This window comes from Harmonia axyridis, chromosome 4, assembly GCF_914767665.1.
Source record: "Harmonia axyridis chromosome 4, icHarAxyr1.1, whole genome shotgun sequence".
Lineage (NCBI taxonomy): Eukaryota > Metazoa > Arthropoda > Insecta > Coleoptera > Coccinellidae > Harmonia > Harmonia axyridis.
This window is the reverse complement of record NC_059504.1, coordinates 39,419,827-39,439,298: the sequence shown is the minus strand read 5'-3', so window position 1 is coordinate 39,439,298 and position 19,472 is coordinate 39,419,827. Positions and strand designations below refer to the sequence as shown.

Sequence of the window (19,472 nt, the reverse complement as noted above, 5' to 3'; positions counted from 1 at the left end):
AATACTTTTCCTTATTTATATTAATGATCTGATCATCCCATCCTGTAACTTCTTATGCCTGTTCTGTGATGATATGTCTATTATTGTGCATTCAAAGTGCAAAAAAGCAGTCAATGAGGAAGTCAAACTAGCTATTGGAGAAGTTGAGAGATGGTTTTTGTTGAATTCACTCAAGTTGAATTCAGATAAAACAGTAAAGTTGCAGTTTGGAGGCAGGGAAAATCGAGCTTCTGTGAAGTTCTTAGGAGTTATAATGGACAATAAATTGAATTGGAGGCAGGGAAAATCGAGCTTCTGTGAAGTTCTTAGGAGTTATAATGGACAATAAATTGAATTGGGCTGCGCTTGTCGATTTTGTTTGTGGTAAATTGTCTAAGTGTCTCTACCTTTTGAGAAGACTCAGAATAGCGTATTTTGCAAATTTCCAGAGCATATGGTATCCTTCTGTGGGGAAATGCTTCAGATGCGTCTAAAATTTTCATCCTGCAAAAAAAAGCACACGTATTATGTATGGAGTGACAAGTAGAATTTCATGTAGAACATACTTCAAAGATCATAAAATATTAACTTTTCCATGTCTACTCATCAGAGAATGTTTGAAATATGTGTATCACAGAGGAAATAATATGCCAAGAAATGGAACTTACCACAGGTTCAACACTCGATGCAGGAACGACCTTCTCACTTCACTCCACAGGTAAAGGAACAGAACAGAATATTTCGAGTTAGGGGAATGAAGCTTTTCAATAGCTTTCCAAATGAAATAAAAAATTTACCAGAAAAAAATTTCAAGAAAAAAATTAAGGAGATATTGGTGAAGGGTGCATTTTATTCCTTAGAAGAATTTTTATGTTTCTAATTTCAATATTATTGTTGTTTCGACGAACCATGTAAAATTTGATGGTGATTACGCTGCTAAACATTTTGCCGACCTGGCAAAATAAAATTTCGCCGCTTTCCTTCGCCAATTGCCTTATTTATCTGGATTTTCTATTATTTCCCTCAGATATCTTTTAAATTTCATATGAAATCGTATTCTTCACTCAAAATCAGCTTGTCAAATTTATCAAAGGATGTGTTGTCGAATTCATCAAAAAACGTCCAGCATTCTTTAAAAGTACGACGCTCTATAAGTCAATAGTAAAAAAATGATATAGTTCTTAAAGGAGCATTTAATGACCTATTTGTATTTTCATAACTAGTTAAATATTTTCACTAAGAAACCATGTTTGTGTCATAAAGTCAGTTTTATTAACTGACTTTGTTTCACTACAATTTGGCACCCCGGAAAAATGTCTGGTATGTCATGGAGATTCCATAATTTATATCAAGCAGGAACTATTTATATCCCGTAAAGAGATGTCTTTAGATAGTTATAATGTGGAGCTCTCTTTTGAATGCTGCAGTATATTTTTATCCGATACTACATCCATTGTCTGCGGGTATAGTTCGGGTGATGGCGATTTTGAGTGGAATCTAAAGATGTATGATTTTCCACCGCTCATTTTTGTGGAAGTAAGTAACTGAAGAACTCGATATCTTTGTGCTCACCCCGAATATCTTCAGTTCGTGCAGGAATCACTCTTCTCTATAATGGACTTTAAACAGCTGTATAAACAATCGATGCGAATTCGATTTGGTTCATATATTCGAAGAAGTTTCTTCAAAATGACCATTTGAAATTTTAGAAAAGTCATTTCTCTAATTCTGTGGTTATTCCGTTCATTCTTCCACATCTTGTAGAACAAAATCGTGCGAGAATATATCAGAAACGCACAGTTTTCATGGTTATATTTTATTATTCTATGTTGGTACTCCGAACTTTCCGCCACGGCTTTATCTGTCAATTCATCAATTTGCCTTAAAGAAATCAGTTCTGCCAACCAACATTTTTCAATGCAAAAATCACTAAATTATATTTATGGAAATATTTCATTAATTTCAATGAAAATGCAATGAATTAGAGAATAGTTATTTATAATAGAAGTGCAGAAGGCATTGATATTCTTCCACGAGTTCAAAATTCAAAAACGAGCCACGAAGTGGCGAGTTTTGGAATGAACGAGTGGTAGAATGAGCCTTCTGTACGAGTATTATACATTATTTTCTCTAATTCATTGCATTTTCGTTGAAATTAATGAAATATTTCCATAAATATAATTTAGTGATTTTTGCATTGAAAAATGTTGGTTGGCAGAACTAATTTCTTTAAGGCAAATTGATGAATTGACAGATAAAGCCGTGGCCGAAAGTTCGGAGTACCAATATAGAATAATAAAATATAACCATGAAAACTGTGCGTTTCTGATATATTCTCGCACGATTTTGTTCTACAAGATGTGGAAGAATGAACGGAATAACCACAGAATTAGAGAAAATAATGTATAATACTCGTACAGAAGGCTCATTCTACCACTCGTTCATTCCAAAACTCGCCACTTCGTGGATCGTTTTTGAATTTTGAACTCGTGGAAGAATACCAATGCCTTCTGCACTTGTATTATAAATAACTATTCTAGCACCCTATACTATCTGAATGGTTGAATTAAGAGCGGTGATGCAATAAAGACATTTGATCAGCATCACGAGTTCTACAACATATAAACAATTCAAGCAAATTCACCGAAAGCAAAATTTCCCTTTGATGCGGTGCGTGGTTCTTTTACAATCTTTGTTTGTTGATTATTATTCAACATTGAGTTTCGTTATCTTTCTCTTTCAGATGACAAGAAGAGTGAAGACGCTACAGTAGACGGTATAAATAGCACCCAATTCTATTGATTTCCCATTTTCAGCATTCAGAGTTCCATCAAACGAGACGTATAAAATTCGAATGGCCTTTATTCGACTATAAAATGACTTTATCTCAGACAATCTAACTGAAATTCTCCTTCTGTCAGTTGAAATAAGGGTTGGAAAATAGCGAACAATCAACAGGAAAAATCCGATACAAAGGAGGTAAATGGATGGAAGATTACAGCTCCGAATGAAAGGGTTAACACTTTAAATTGACTTCTTCGAATGCTTTTATATACTAAAAAAATTTAACGTCACGAAGGCCTGAAAAATGGAAACCTTGTTCCATCAGGAATATCACTTGGAAAAAGCCGAATCTTATTATGTTTATACTGAAATAAAATATTCAAGTTTGCAGGAATTGAATAACTTCCGCTTGTTGTAGTTCACAAATAGGAATTCATCAAAACAAGTAGATTGACATTTTAACCAACTACTTGACTTGATTTTAGATATTTATTGCTTGACTTTATATCAAGCAACTTGTAATTACTTGAGCTTGCTAGGTACGCGTCGCACGGCATATATTTCTGCAATCTCGTGTGCGCTTAGACTAAATAAGAGGATTCCTCGAGCTCCGAGAGACTGAAGCATTCGCCAGTGTGACTTCATCAGTAGTTGTGTCACATGTCTATGAAATATTGGTAGATTTTGGTAGTTTCGCTTTACTTTGGCCGCCCAAAAAAAATCCAACCCCCTCTTGGCCACCTCTGTTTTTGAAAGCTGGCGTCGCCATTATGAAACAGGCCCTTAGCCATCAATTAACAGAACTTTCTCTTATGAGTCACGACATATCCTAGCAAGGCCGTAGATATTTTTTTTTCTTGGGGGGTTAACCAAAAAAACATTTTTGACGACATTGTTTACTTATATCTATAATGTGAGAAAAAGAGGTTTGATAACGAAGTTTGAACCAAATTACTCGAAATCATTTTTTTTTATTACCAATTCGATTGTTTTATCTTATACTGAGTGTTCCTGAATTGGAGTTACAAAGGAAAATGAGAGATTTCTTGGATAATTTTAAAATTGAAATGGCCCATAAACATGAGCTTGCAAACGCTTTGTTTTCGAGATACAGGGTGCTTCTTGTAGTCCTACTTTTTTGTGATGCTGAACCAGTTTATCGAATCTTTATTAATCTTTACTACAGTGTTACTTATACTTGAACTTATAATTAATTTACTTATCACAGCTACCTAACTGGATCCTAGGAAATATTAGTGACATAAGAACACTCAGTAAAATTTGGACTGAAAACAGATTGAGTGAATTTATGGGAAGATTGTGATTTTTGAATTTTTTTTTATCGAAAATATTAAAATTTGATTTAATTTCAAATAATACTCTCAAATGAATATTATTATTATATGTGGTATTTGTTGAAGAGTGAATTAATTCATATAACATTGAATTCATAATAATTGTGTTTCTTTTTGGAATTCGATATTTCTCGTACTCATTAATAATTTCTTATATCACTGAACTCAGAATTCAGTAGATTTGAATTTTCAGTTTGAAATTGTGAAAATATTCTGCTGAGAATAAAATAATGCAAAAAATATTTTGATATCTTAATTCATTTATTGAGGTATCAAAATACCTACCTACAACTTTGATTTTGTATATTAATATAAATCAGGATAAATATATATTATTATTATCAACCTGTCGACGGTCAAATATCGCAAGTGAATTGTACGTTAATTGTCATTTTGGATTTCTGAAACGCAGGGCCACCGCCAGAAATTTTAGCACCTCGGCAAAATAAAATTTTGCCTAATTCATATGAATTTTCTTTGAAAGAGCCCCTGTGATTCTTCTGGATTTCATCAAAAAACGTCCTGCATTGTTCAAAAGTACGATGCCCTATTTATAAATCTATAGTAAAAAGACGACGTTGTTGCAAAAAGTCTTGTTTTATTAACTTTGCGCCCCTACAATTTGGCGCCCTGGCAAAATGTCCGGTATGCCGCTCCTGGCGGCGGACCTGCTGAAACGAAGTTTAAAGCTGAAGCAGAGATCAAATAGTATCACAGGCATGGTCAACTAATTGGTTATTTGGTAAATTAACTTGCTAGAGATATTGTTTGTAATCGTAGATTCCAGGAAATCAAACATTGAAATAAAAAACAGACATTTGGAAGTTCATTTATTCAATTTTCATTACCACAAATGAAGTGTCTTTGAAAAAATGAAGAATTGTAATTTCAATCATTATGTGGATTGATATGAATATATTTAAATATTGTGTAAAGATTTGGATTGAAATGAAAGTATGTAAATAATTGAATTTTTTGTGATCTAATCCTAAAATGAATCTTTTTTTCTAAATTTATGAAATCTCTTCTTTCTAACCTAGTTAAAATAAATAAAAAATATTTCAAATTAATGAAACTCCGACTAGTATGATTAGTATCATACGGTGAATCATATCGTATCACTATCAGAACATATTCCTGCAAATTTCAGAAGTTTATCAATGCAGACAAAAATCGAGACTATGTGATTAGCACAATCAAAAAATATGAAATTCATTCTTTAAAATATGTAAATTCAATAACCGACTAGGCTTGCAGTCAATTAAGAATGCTTTATAACACCTTCGCTATAAAAAGTTCATGATATAAAAGATGTAAATTCAGAAAATTTTAAACATCTTTTTGAATATTCATCCAACCCTTCGGGGAAAATTGCTGAAAGATCATTTCAAATATTCATCTTTGGAATTATGCTTTGATAATAATTAAAGGAGCAATAGATAATTTTATTTCAAATAATAAATTATCAAATAGATAGAAATCTAGCTATCATGCTCATTCAAAAGGTCCATAATCCATAATTGGGATTTGTTATTTTAGTACCATCTGATAACTTAATGAATCATTCTCGGGAACTATTGCCACAGTATAGGAACTATAGTTTCTATGAGTTTCTATACTCTGCTATTGCGGTAATTCAGATGACACAGATGACAAGATAGTAAGATGCGAATAGTTGCTGTTCTCAATAGCAGGTAGAACATTATTCGACCTGTATATTCTAAAATTATCCACATTGTGAGTCACGAAAAAGTATAAAATATTACTTGAATAAGGTCTTGTGGCGCAACGGATAACGCGTCTGACTACGGATCAGAAGATTCCAGGTTCGAATCCTGGCAGGATCGCAAAATTTTTGTGCCTAATGCCTTTCGAAGTCTGTAGACATCCGAAACCAGAAGAGGCATGGGCCTAACCAGCGTAACAATAGGGATTAGGGACAGCTGCCCCTTTTGTTATAGGTTATATCCATAGAGAAATAATATCTTTAAGTCATATGGATACGTTTTGACGATTTGAGCTGCGCAGATTCTCGTGTCTGATGAACACTCTGTACATTTTCGTCCAAACCGCGAACAGGTTTACAATATGCAGAATTGAAAATGATGAAGGTTTTTTTCGAAAAAAACTTTGTCTGCAGAAATATTCAAAAAAATGTGAGTCCCCGTCGCCCACATTTTCTCCATAGGAATCCCATTTACTCATGAACTGTTGAGTTTTCATCCAAGGTATAGCTGAAATTTTCATCAAAATAGCTATCTTATGATGAAAAATATATTGGGTGTGCCATTTGAAATAAGGAAGTAGTAGTCTGTTTCTGGTATAACCAGAAGTTGTAGAGATCTGAAAATATATATTTTAGGGAGAAAGATCATTGTCTCAAACCACAACATACAAATTTCCATGAACTCCTAATAGGCCATCGCGGTGAATCACCATGTATATGTTAGTCCAATGCATAATGAAATACCCTGTATAGGTATTTCGAATCAAAATCCACGAGTTGATCGCTAGATCAAAGTTTAGTAAAGCTGTCTTTCTTGATTAAGTATTGGCCATCACATCTCTCCATTCTTCATCTCCCTTAGGTGTCGAAGAATACATATTTTGTTATGGTCACTCTACTCCTTTTCTATTAAGATAAACACTCGCCCCCTTCGAATATACGACCGTCTTTTGGTCAAACGCAGGAAATACAAGATCGCTATCCCATGACGAAGTATCATAACTGACCACAAACTGCCTTTTATTTCCGAACATGTATAGCACTTATTCAAGATTGGGGATGGTAATACTATACTACACACGTTTGTGGACGACCTCATTCTGGGATGGAATATTTTTTGTGATTTATAACCGGTATCGAAAATATTCTCACTTGAATTGGAAATGATTTCCTCTCTTTTAGGTATTTTATTTCAGATAACGAAAAGTATCGGGTCGTTTTGTTTCTAAAGACCAATGTGTGAATACGTCTGATAATAATAATTTATAATTTGATGATAAATAAAAAAATTATATAGGTTTGAGGTTGGTCCTGTATAAATAATTTTTTGAATTGAAAAAAAAAATTTTGCGACAAAGAGCATTACAAAAAATTCAACAACAAAGCATGTGAACGTGGTATCATACATTTTCAATTATGATTTAAGACATAAGAGTACAGATAAAAAAAAATTCAAAAAAAGCTCTGACTGCCCGTATGGGTGTAGTTATTGGTTTGTGTATTTGTTTACATAATAAGCTGACATATTCATAGTGAAGGTCCTTCTTTTTAACCAAGAGTTGACGCTGAATATGCAAATTCAACATGAAACTTGGAAATACTTCTTATGTGACGTTAACAATAATGATTACTTTTAATGCTACTTTTTCGTGGACGTTTGATTGTCATTTGGCGCACCTCTTTTCTAGCAAATGCCAAAGATCAACACTTCTACGCAAGGGCGTACCTAGGATCAAAATAAGGGGAGAAGGGCAAACCATGGTTGTTCAGGTTGTGACATTTTATAAAATAACAATAAATTACCCTGATTTCATCATTTTCAATGATGTAGATATATATATTTTTAATTTTAAAGAATTGTAATGAATTCCTGCAACAAAAATTTAATAACGATTAAATTTCTTGCTTCCAGGGGGGCAGCTGCCTCCATTGTAGGCTGGGTACGCCCATGCCTCTTCTGGTTTCGGTTGTCTAAAGACTTCGAAAGGCATTAGGTACAAAAATTTTGCGATCCTGCCAGGATTCGAACCTGGAATCTTCTGATCCGTAGTCAGACGCGTTATCCGTTGCGCCACAGGACCTTATTCTAAGAATATTTCATACTTTTTCTTGACTCACAATAGGGATAATTTTAGAATGTACAGGTCCATACTGATCTACCTGCTATTGAGGCTGCCGCTAGACATTTTGGAGCCCGGCAAACAAAATTTCGCCGCACTGCTTTGCCCTATTTATCTGAATTTTCTTTGAAGGAGCCTTTCAATTCCATGTGAAATCGTCTTTTTTATCTCAATATCACCTTGTCAAATTTATTAAAGGAGGTTTTGTCGATTTCATCAAAAAACTTCCCGAATTGTTCAAAAGTACGATGCTCTATATGTCTATATGCAGTTAAAAGACGACGTAGTTCATAAAGGTGCATTTTAGTGCCTATTTGTATTTTCATAACTTTAGTTGAGAGCGCCTATTTGATTTTTAAAAAATGGTCACTTGGAAATTTTATTATGTTACCACTAAGAAAACATTGTTTTATCAACTGACTTTGCGCTCCTTCAATTTGTAGCCCCGGCAATATGTACGGTTTCAGGGGGGGTCAGCTGCCCCCATAGTACGCTGGGGACGCCTATGCCTTTTCTGGTTTCGGATGTCTACAGTCTTCGAAAGGCATTAGGCACATAAATTTTGCGATCCTGCCAGGATTCGAACCTGGAATCTTCTGATCCGTAGTCAGACGCGTTAATCTTATTCAAATGTTATTTTATAGTTTTTCTTGACTCAAAATGTGGATAATTTTAGAATATACAGGTCGAATACTGATTTACCTGCTATTGAGGACAGCAACTATTCGCGTCATACTATCTTTTACAAGGAATCGAATTCAGGATTCGAAAATTAGAATTTATGGTATCACTGCACATCGAAAAAATATGCAAATTGAGTTGTACCGTTGAATTCTTCACATTTTTTGTATATGTCAGCATGGCCCATCAGACATAGCAGTTTATGCTCCTCACACTTGTGGGCGTTTTTTTTTGGAATAGCTATGAACGTAGATTTCAACCATTCAGAAGGTATTTTGCCACTATCATAAGTATATCTCATTGAATAATAATCGACACAAATATTCCAGTTTCAGCCGATTTAAAGTTGACCAAATTTTCCTAGGAATATCGAACCTGGAACTTTCTCTTGAGGATCAACGATTAGACTTTTGTTGAAGACATTACAAGAATTTCATTGCCAAATCTCCTTGTCACTTTCATCTGATTAAAGGAAAGTATGTATCCATAGAACTTAAAAGTTTACGTGGCTTCAATCTGGCAGTTTAAATATCTGAGAGGTAAAATACAATTGTATATAAGTTCCGGTAGAAATGATAGGTATATGAGTTCACAGCGTTGTTGAAGTATGACATATAACATTATGCATCCATTTTGAAAGAAGGAATCACCCCCTAAATTCAATTCGCACCCTGTATATTCATGATCATTCCCAGATAACGGTACAAAATGAACAATTCTGTGATCTCGGTGTATACGTAGAAGAGAGGAATAAGCGGTTAATTTAGTAGATAATTAAATGGATTTTCTCAACAACGCCCGAAGTTGTAATTAGAATATGTAAAGTTCGTGCACTTTGTGTTTCGGATGCCAAGGCGCACAAAGTTTTTAATTGTTACAAATTGCTCAAGTTTCATAACTGCTTAATTAACTCCGCCATCTCAGTACGTCAACCAAAAATGCACGGTTTCCTTTCATTAGCACAGAGATCCTTAACGAAGACCTCATCGCTTCGGATACTCAAATGGAGATTATTCGAAACAGAAGTCGCGGGAGAATCTGACTTGCTAGATCGGATATAATGATTCTTGCGCTGGATGCCATTAATATGATGGAATTGTCGCGGAGATCTTGGAAAAACCATTACCACAAATTCAAGCAGATAGGTGACCTAAAGTTGGCAGCTTATATGTTGCTTCTTCATTTGATTCAAAGTTTAAAAAGATTAAGATTGTTACTGGTCCAGACCAACACAGGTTTTATAAAACATTTATGCAGGTCATTAGAAACTTGATCCTATAAACAGGGTTTTCCAATAAGAGGTTCATTCAATTCACTGAAATAAAGGTGAAAACTTTGCATTTACATTTCGCAAAAATAAAGCACTTCTGGGTTGTCGCGAAGCACCTTCCCGACCAATAGTGAAACTGGTGTAAAAATTGGAGCTATTGGGACAAGTTAGTGATGTGAAGAATAGGAACAGCTGATAATATTGCTGCTGATTCAAGATTTTTTTGTGACCGGAATTGGTAGAGGACGTACATTTTCAACGAGAAAACTCTACGTGCCACACAAGTAACGAAACAATAGCAATTTTGCAAGAAAAATATCCTCGTCGTGTTATAACAATTGGCCAACGCCATCTTCTGATTTACCACCTTCAGTCTTTTTTTTTTGGGGCTTCATGAAAAATAAGGCCACAATCGATTCAAGACCTTAAAGATAGAATTCGTGATGTTATCCAGGACATACAGTAGCAAATTGATTGTGGCAAATTTCATGAAAAAAGTATGATTCTGCAGACGTAGCCGTGGCAGTCGTCTACCTCATATCATTTTCCATCGTTAACGGCATACCTTCCTCTTTACAATGAAATAAACATCCCCTAATACCTTTCTTAAAATATAGAATTGGATTTATATCAAAATGAAACCTCTTATTGAGATAGCCTTCGAGTCATTGTGCTTTAAAATTTTAAGCTCTTCTTCTTTCGAGTACCTCCAAGACCTTTATAGGACCTTCCAGAATTTCAGATTGTGTGCTTGTGTGCTCTGTGCAGGCTTTGTTATAGTATATCCAAAGTCACTTGAACTAGTCTATAAAAACGCTTGGCCAGATGTCCCTTCGAAGTGGATACCGCGATCCGCTAAATACCGGGTTTCATTTTAAAGTATTTTTAGGCAATAAATTCAATGGCCCCAAAGGAATTTCTGGAAACTTGGATAACCCTTGTATAAAAGAAATATTTTGGCTTCCTCCAAGTGACTTTGGATGTACTATATTGCATTTCAAAGCTACTTCAGGCACAGTATTTTGTACTCAACAGTGAATGGTTGGTTCGAATTTATAATTCGAAGTAGAGGTTACGGGGGCGTACAATACAGTACTGCCTATTATATAGGAACAACAAACTATCAGATAAAGAAAAAGAAAGGAAAGACTAATTAATTAATGAGAGAGGGAGTCTCAATTGGAATTATTTCAGATTTATGATATTGACTATAGGTATTATCTTTTAATCCCTATGAATTAAGCTTAACAAGTCACCATTGGTGAAATAAATTTAAAAGGATAATAAAAATGATTGATGTGAGAATACGAAGACAGAGTGGATATTTGTTTTGAGTGAAATTTTGATGTATGTAATATGTATTTCCCTCTTTTTTACATTATGTTATTAGGTTATTTTGCTTCCGACGTTTTGCAATAGATGCAAGTGCCGTTTTGCAATAGCGGTAGGTGGTAGTCGAAATAAATCAATCGTAGATGTCATACAATAAACTTGAGTATTTGAGAACAACGCCATCGAAATATTAGTAGATTTGTGTCTGCATCATCAAGTTATTCTCGATTAAAAATTACAAATTGTCGTCATTTCCGGAAGGATTTTATTTTGTACTGTAATATGATGAAATCTTCGCCTGGGGCTTATCGAATGCTCCTATGGCGGGGCCGTTTTTAGTATAAGAACGTGCCGAGAGTGGATTCAACGCTTCAAGAACGGTGATTTTGACGTCGAAGACCAGCATGGAGGCGGAAGAGAGAAGGTTTTCGAAGATGGAGAATTGGAGACATCACTTGATCAAGACTCGTAGCAAACGCAACAAGAATTGGCAGGATCATTGATAGTGACGCAACAGGCAATTTCAAAATACCTGAAAATCATTGGAAACAAGGAAATTGGGTGCCGTACGAGTTGAAGCCGAGAGATGTTGAACGACGTTTGTTTGCTTGAGTACAGCTGCTTGAAATACAAAGGCGGAAGGGTTTTCTGCATCGCATTTTGGGTGAAGATTAAAAATGGGTTCAATACGATAATCGCAAAAAATCATGGGGATATCCCAGCCATGCTTCCACGTCGACGGCCAAACCGAATATTCATGGTTCTAAGGTTATGTTCAGTATTTGGTGGGACCAGCTGGGCGTAGTGTATTATGAATTGTTGAAACCGACTGAAACAATCACAGGCGACCGTTATCGAACGCAATAAATGCGTTCAAGCTGAGCATTGAAAGACCAACGGCCGCAATACAACGAGAGACATGATAAAGTGATTTTACAGCATGACAGCACTCGACCTAATGTTGCGAAAGTGGTCATAACATACTTGGAAACGTTGAAATGGGAAGTCCTTCCCCGCTCCAGACGTTGTTCTCTCGGACTATCACTTGTTTCGATCAATGGCATACGACCTGGCCACCCAGCACTTCCGGTCTTATGACGAAGTAAAAAATTGGATCGATTCGTGGATAGCTTCAAAAGATGACCAGTTTTTTCAACGCGGGTTTCGTACTCTGCTCGAAAGATGGGAGAAAGTATAGTGGTCAGCGATGGACAATACTTTGAATCATAAATGAATAACCAGTTTTTCACAATAAAGCCTCGAATGTCGGAAAAAACGGCGGAAGCAAAGTTGTAACTCTATGTAAAGTTTATCGATATTATTTTATTTTGTATGTGTATTGTTGTTTTGAAGAGTCATCAACCTCACTCGGAATATTTTTTTCGCAATATGTATTATCTGTTATAAATTTGGTACTTGAATAAATGAGGTTTCTTATAATTCTCCCTGAATAATTAACCATCCTGCAACTAGACGTAGAAATATCGATTAATCTAAACCTAATCTCCTACAGGAACCTATTCAAACAAGTTAATCCTATAATTCGAGCTGAATGGTTTCGACTCGATACTCGAAGTAATGAAAAAGCGTTTATAATTTTCGCACAACAGAGCACGCCCCCACCAACCCTCATAGGGTAATAAACCCTCAAGAATCAAAACGGTGGAAAATAAAAACTCAAGTGTGTTCTGAATGAAGTCTGATAATGCATCGCAGAAATGAATTGTGAATGGTGCGTAGGGACAGTGAGGCCATCAGGGGGAGAGTTTAACATCAATCGAAGTTCAGATAGGGATGATATTCATACTCGAAAAAGATTATCGTTACTGTTGCTCGCGCAACCCTTAGTTTTTTTATATAGAATTTTCAATGAACTGAACTGAAGTTAGGGATAAGAAGTTTCAAATTGATAAGAATACAATTCGAATAATTTTTGAGGCGGAAATAAATTGAGAAATATAATTTTTGAAAAACTATAAAATAAGATTCTCGATTTGAAATCATATATGATAGTTATTAATTCATTAGAAATCAGCTTCAACCTGCGGCTTCGCTAGCGTGTTGATCCTGCTACAATGTTTGAAAAGGATGAATGCCTATTATGATAACATAATAAAAATATATCATTTAATGATTTTTGATATCATTGTGGTAGAAAGCAACGCAGTATCTAAGAAACAGAAATGTCCAACATTGACTATGTTTTATTTCAGAAATTATAGAGTAGGACTGTAGGAGGTAGAAAAACTATATAGGAAGATATGAACTGATGATAATAATACTTAATACTCGATTACTTGATATTTGTTATGCTCAACACCTTGTATATACAGGGTGATTTTTCGCGATGGCCTATTAGACGTTAATGGAAAACTTATTATAATTTTGTGCGGAAAATTTGCACTTTGAGGTTTGAGATGATGAGCTTTCTTCCTGAAATATTTTCGGACCTCTACAACTAATCGTTTTAATCAATAATCAATTTTGACATTTCAAGTGCGTTGGGGTTGTTGAGAATCCATTAACCAACAAAATTATCAATAATAATACGAATTATTAATTCCAATTCATGAAATGTCGAATCTAGTTATCGAAACATCGACTTTTAGTTTCTTTCTATGTTTTCCGGAAGTCACAGACTACTTCACTCAGAAAATGCATTTTTCCTTAGTTCACATTTTTCCTCGATAACTTTTGAAGTTTTCATTTTAGGTATAGGATTTGCTTTAGTAACCCTCCTCCATTATACGTAGAAATGACTGAAATATTAGAATATGTGGTTTTTAATTCGAATTTGATTTGGCCAAGTTCATGAGCTTCTCACAAACACCCTGAACACTTTTGGTCCAAACTGCAAACAGTCTTATAATACTACATATTGGTAGAATTGAAAATAAAGAAGGTTTTTCCGAAAAAAAAAAAAATTCTGCAGCAATATTAAAAAAATGTGAGTGCTCGTCGCATCAATTTTTTCCATAACTGTCCATAAACTGTTGACCTTATACCTACTCAAGTTATGGCATATAACTGAAATTTTCATCAAATAAGCTATCTAATAATACAATAATATACTGGATCTGCCAATTACAGTAAGGAAGTAGTAGGCTGTTTCCTTTATAACCGGAAGTTCTAGAGGTCTGAAAATATTTAAGGAAGAAAGATCATTGTCTAAAACCCCAACATGCAAATTTTCAGCTCAAAATTGTGATAAGATCTCCGAAAAGGTCTAATACTGCCATCGCAGTGAATCACCCTGTAGGTATATACAACACTAACATCAGGCGAATTGAGTTAACCAACTAAGTATATACTGAGTTTCAATTTGATTCAAAATATTTTTTACAATTCAATAAGAGATTTATATCGCCGATATTATTTTGCCAACTTATGAATTCTGATATTATCAAGTTTCTAGGCTTTTGTTCAGAATACTTAACTGTTTACAAATGAACAAATATAGTTATGATTTGATCATGACTTCCTCATAAGCATATCAGAATTTAAAATTTTAAATCACTTTGACGATAAAATTCACAAATTTGTCTGAAATGATAGGAATAGAATAGAATCTCTTTGTTATATAATATACAGGGTGAGTCTTTGACTTGTACATATATTTTAACCCAAGATTCCTGAGGTCAAAAGAAACACTTTTTTCCTTCACCATTTTTTACGATTCGGCCCGGTTAAAAAGATACAGGCTGTTGAAAATCGTTAAAAAAATGTGATTTTCGGCTATATCTCGTAAATGGTTGTATCGAAGGAAATGATTTTTGAAATATAGCTTTTTTTTGATGTGATACATCTTCTCCGAACACCAGATTCCATACACATTCTTCTGTTTCTCTGTTATGAACATAACATACCATAAAAATACCAGAAATTCGAAGAAACCAACTCTTAATAGTAATTTGAACGTTCATTGAAGAATATTTGGCTAATTTAAAAAATAAAAGTATTCTTCATGTTTCCTCGTACAAAGCGCCGTTTTCGAATAACTTGATCTTAAAAAAAAAAATTAACTGTGAAATTCAAAAAATTGGGTACTTAGGCTGAATGCAACTCTGTTCTATTGTGGAAAAAAAAACCACAGAAATGAATATTTACTATGATGTCATGTCTCAGATTTAAGAATTGAAGTACTAGCCAATTTAGTTTGAAAATGAAGTTATTTGAATAAGCTCACCTCAACTCCTCGATTTGATTAAAAATTACTGAGCTTTGGCACAGCTCTGATAATAAGAAGATACTTCACTAAAATCAACATTCTTTTTGAAAAGTCCAGATTATTCATAAAGCCCATGTTTAAAAAAGTTTTCACAAAATAGTCCCATTATAATGACAACAATCAATATCCCACTAAAGACTGCTGCTATCGAACAATACTGTATTCTTCGGCTCATTCAAACTCACATCGAAACATACCACTAGGACTAGGTACATACTAGACAAATTTTCATGTGATTGAGATTGAATACTTTTATTCTTTTGCTATTCCATAAATTCATCCTAAGAGCTTATGATTGACATACTTTCAAGAGGGCCATAATTGTTTTAATGTGAAAACAAATTAGGTGAGTTGAAAGAAACAAGATATTCTATTGTGGATATTTACATTGAATACTTCTCATTTATTTTCAATGCCAAAATCAAGATGAATTAAGTAGTAAAGTTGGCTATAATGTAGGTACACATTAAGAACAAATTTGATTACAAGTGGAGTCTAACATTTTCCATTGATTACAGAGCCAGAATATTTTACATATTTCCATATTTTCATACTGATGGTTTCAAAAATATTGATGCATTTCAATATTTTTATGAGATAGTTGGAACAAATCAAATGCTTCATTTCATAACAAATATCTTATAACAATAACAGTGTAAACTGTAAATGAAAATTTTAGGTTAGAACATAGATTATTCGAACCGAACTGCTGTGTTTATATTTGGCATCACTCGAAATTTGAAATTCAAACTTGAAAACACAGATTACTATAGTCTGTGTTAGACCTTTCATAGATGAATATTATTTATTTGAGATTTTAAGGTTAATTCTTGTACGAAAAATAAACAACGATATCATATAAATGAAATATAATGAATGAATGGATATGAGTATCAGAGCTAATATGGGTGGTAGCGAGCTCAATTCGTTATAATTATCGAAAATGAAATAGAAATCAAGAGAAGAATATTTAATCTTTAGCGTCAACGAAATTGGAATAACTCATTTATTTGATTATAAACACTACTTTGTTCAACAAATGGAATGTTAAACGTGAGTTTATGATGGTTTTTCTAATTTAGTAGCTTATTTCCAAGGTTCAAGAGGTATATCTTATGCTTGAGAAAACTTCAGTGTTCCGGTTTTCAGGGGTGAATTAGCTCATTTTGAAAATTTAAAATGGCTATATCTTTTTAACAGGGCCGAATCGGAAAAAATGGTAAATGAAAAAAGTGTTTCTTTTGACCTGAAGAACTTTCGGTTAAAATATATGTACAAGTCAAAGACTCACCCTGTATATATACAGGGTGTTTTCAAAGTAAACGTTAACCTTGAAAGACGTTTTAGTATGACTCATTTGCTGCCGTTTGAGCCATATTGAGTGATATCTAAAAATCAACAGTTTCGAAATATTTGAGTTCTTATGATTTTCAAAAGATTTCTTACCGTATTTAATTTTTGTCAATTTTTACGATGACCAAATTTTATTATAATATTGGATTATTTTCGTAGCCTGGTAAAAGTCCGGATCTCACACCGTTAGAAAAGACGAAGGAGCGAGAAGAGTAAATTTTAGGCGGAAAATAACAATTGAAATATTGAAAAAATAAAGAAGAGGGCACGTGCATGTATGAGGAATGGTGGAGGTCATTTCAAAGATATTTATGAATACATTTTCTACTGAATTTTGAGTGTAATTGCAAAAAAAAATATTCATTTCATTACTTTCCTTTCTCACCTCTTTCAAATCAAAATTTGCTGAAACAAAACTAGTGTCTGCATTCTAACGAAAACTTTTTTAGAAAACAAATAAAGAATTCGGTGAGTTTTTATTATAATTTTGGAGTTCGTAAACTGCAGTCAAATTTAAACAAAAATTTACTATTCTTTTCTTCATATACCAACCTACTTTCAAATCATACTAATTCTTATTCAACATCTAATACAGTAAAGTTTATGTGTATATATACATAATATATTTTTCTTTTCCTCCACTACAAAATAATAGGTACGCCCTTGACCAGAACTGCCATAACTCCAGTATACTTCAATTAACCGAAAGTTTATCTTGTCATCTGTCGACATATAACCCACCAATATCAACTCGCTTTGTTCAAATACTAAGTTCAATCATTCCTATTTACCCTTTTCATTCACCCAACCACTTGAGTCCCATCGAGCATATGTCCAACCACCAACCCTGCGACCAGACATCAATCAAGCCACTGCATTCGAACCCCCACAATGATGAAGCTCCGGTTCAAAAATTTGGCGCTCAATAAAAACATATGCTTGTTAGATACACAAATACCAACTAATTAAATCTCAGGAAGATAACTGTTCTGCACGCAATAAAATTCGTATTAAATTGGCGAGATAGGTTTGGAATATCGGCTTTAATCGAGTAGGCTTTTTTTGATGAACGATGCGATGTAAATAAGTTGAGTTTCTGTATTCAGCGCGGCAGTTCATTAGGGATGCCAATCAAATCGTTTGCTAGATATTGCAGTTTGAATGAACTATTTCTTTATGAATCTGCAGCAACAGCCCAACAATTTTTGTTGGCTTGTTATAGAGAATAGGTGAATAGGGCGCTTTCATTTAGCCCGAATGACTGCAATTATGTGCTGAAAATGTCCCTAATAATAAGGTTCAATTCTGGATCCAACGCAATAACTTTGTTCACTGTCTAGAAGGAAATGTATAAGAAAATTTTATAATGAAAGATTCAAAGATTGGAATCCAAATTATAAATAAAAACAATAAATAATAGTGCAAAGTAATTTCCACTAATCTTTCTATGTTTTCGACAGTTGTTTCGCTAACATTGTGAATTCATCAGGTTATATTTCGAAATATCATTTTTTCTATAATCAATTCCCATCAAGGACCGAATCCATTAAATGAAAACAATAAGTTACTATATGTGAATATCACCGACAATATTAATGAACAACGAATACAACAAAAGAAGTTTACAGGTAACAAGTACAAAAAGAGGTTTATCAAGTCACTTAATAAGTATCGGGTCTGGCTAAGATGTCTAAAACACAGGTAAGCTCACTTATTCTTGAAAAACATTAAGATTGAAGTGGCGACCAGCCTTCTTGAATTTTCATCATATTGGTCCCTTTTCACTTGATGCAGATCTTCTTTTTGTATAAGTACTGAAATTTTATTCCCTACGCCTCTATACTTTAATTTCTCCTATTTCCTACTGTTGTCTAATTGGGATACTTTCCTCCTTTCTGCATGTCATGTTTTTCTTCTATTTGGTTCTTTGAAAGAGGTACCTCTTATCTGTCATTCTCATTTTGATATGTAGTATCTTTCTTAATTACTCATTCTCATGCTCTTTCAGCGTCTCTATATTGTTTTCTTTCTTTGTCAACTATTTCCTAAAAAGTTTCAATTTTCAATTCCTCTCTGATTTGTTGGTTGGTTATATACCATGGGGGGCCAACCGCTGTTCTGATTCCTGTATTTAGCGTACTTTACAACTGATCCTTATTTTTGTTTTTCGTATTATACCCATTTACTCCTGCATAAGTAATGCTTGGTATTAGCACGATTTTCATTATATTCAGCTTGTTTTCATTGCCTTTTTTCTGTTTTCTTCTATCTGTTTGTTAAAATTCATTCTTTCATCTAGTATTATTCCCAGGTATTTTGCTTCCTTTTTTCATTCTATCATCTTTAGTGTTGTTCCTCCGAAGTAGATTGCAACTGTTGTCGATATATTCACTTTGTATCTCTATTTATTCACTTTTTCACTTGATTTCCGCATCGGTTTTCACAGCGGCGCTTACGTCATTGTTGGTAACAATGGCTCTTCCTTCTATCATCTCAGCTTTGAAAAAATTACATAAAAACCTGAAGATTGTCTTTACCAGACTTATATGATTATTTTGATCACATCAATGTTCTCCGCCTTCAATTTCTGTAACAGATATAAATGAAAATCGTTGTTGGTGCTTATAAACGACGCAATATTAGG

At 33.9% G+C, this 19,472-nt stretch overlaps 2 non-coding genes across 2 annotated transcripts; one reads left to right on the top strand and one right to left on the bottom strand.

Annotated features, from left to right (window-relative positions):
* The first annotated feature begins 5,892 nt into the window (after nt 1-5,892).
* On the top strand, nt 5,893-5,965 carry Trnar-acg. The gene has a single exon. It is a non-coding gene; the product is annotated as a tRNA-Arg (tRNA).
* A 1,887-nt stretch (nt 5,966-7,852) lies between these two features.
* Nucleotides 7,853-7,925, bottom strand: Trnar-acg. Its single transcript has one exon. It is a non-coding gene; the product is annotated as a tRNA-Arg (tRNA).
* Nucleotides 7,926-19,472: the final 11,547 nt, after the last annotated feature.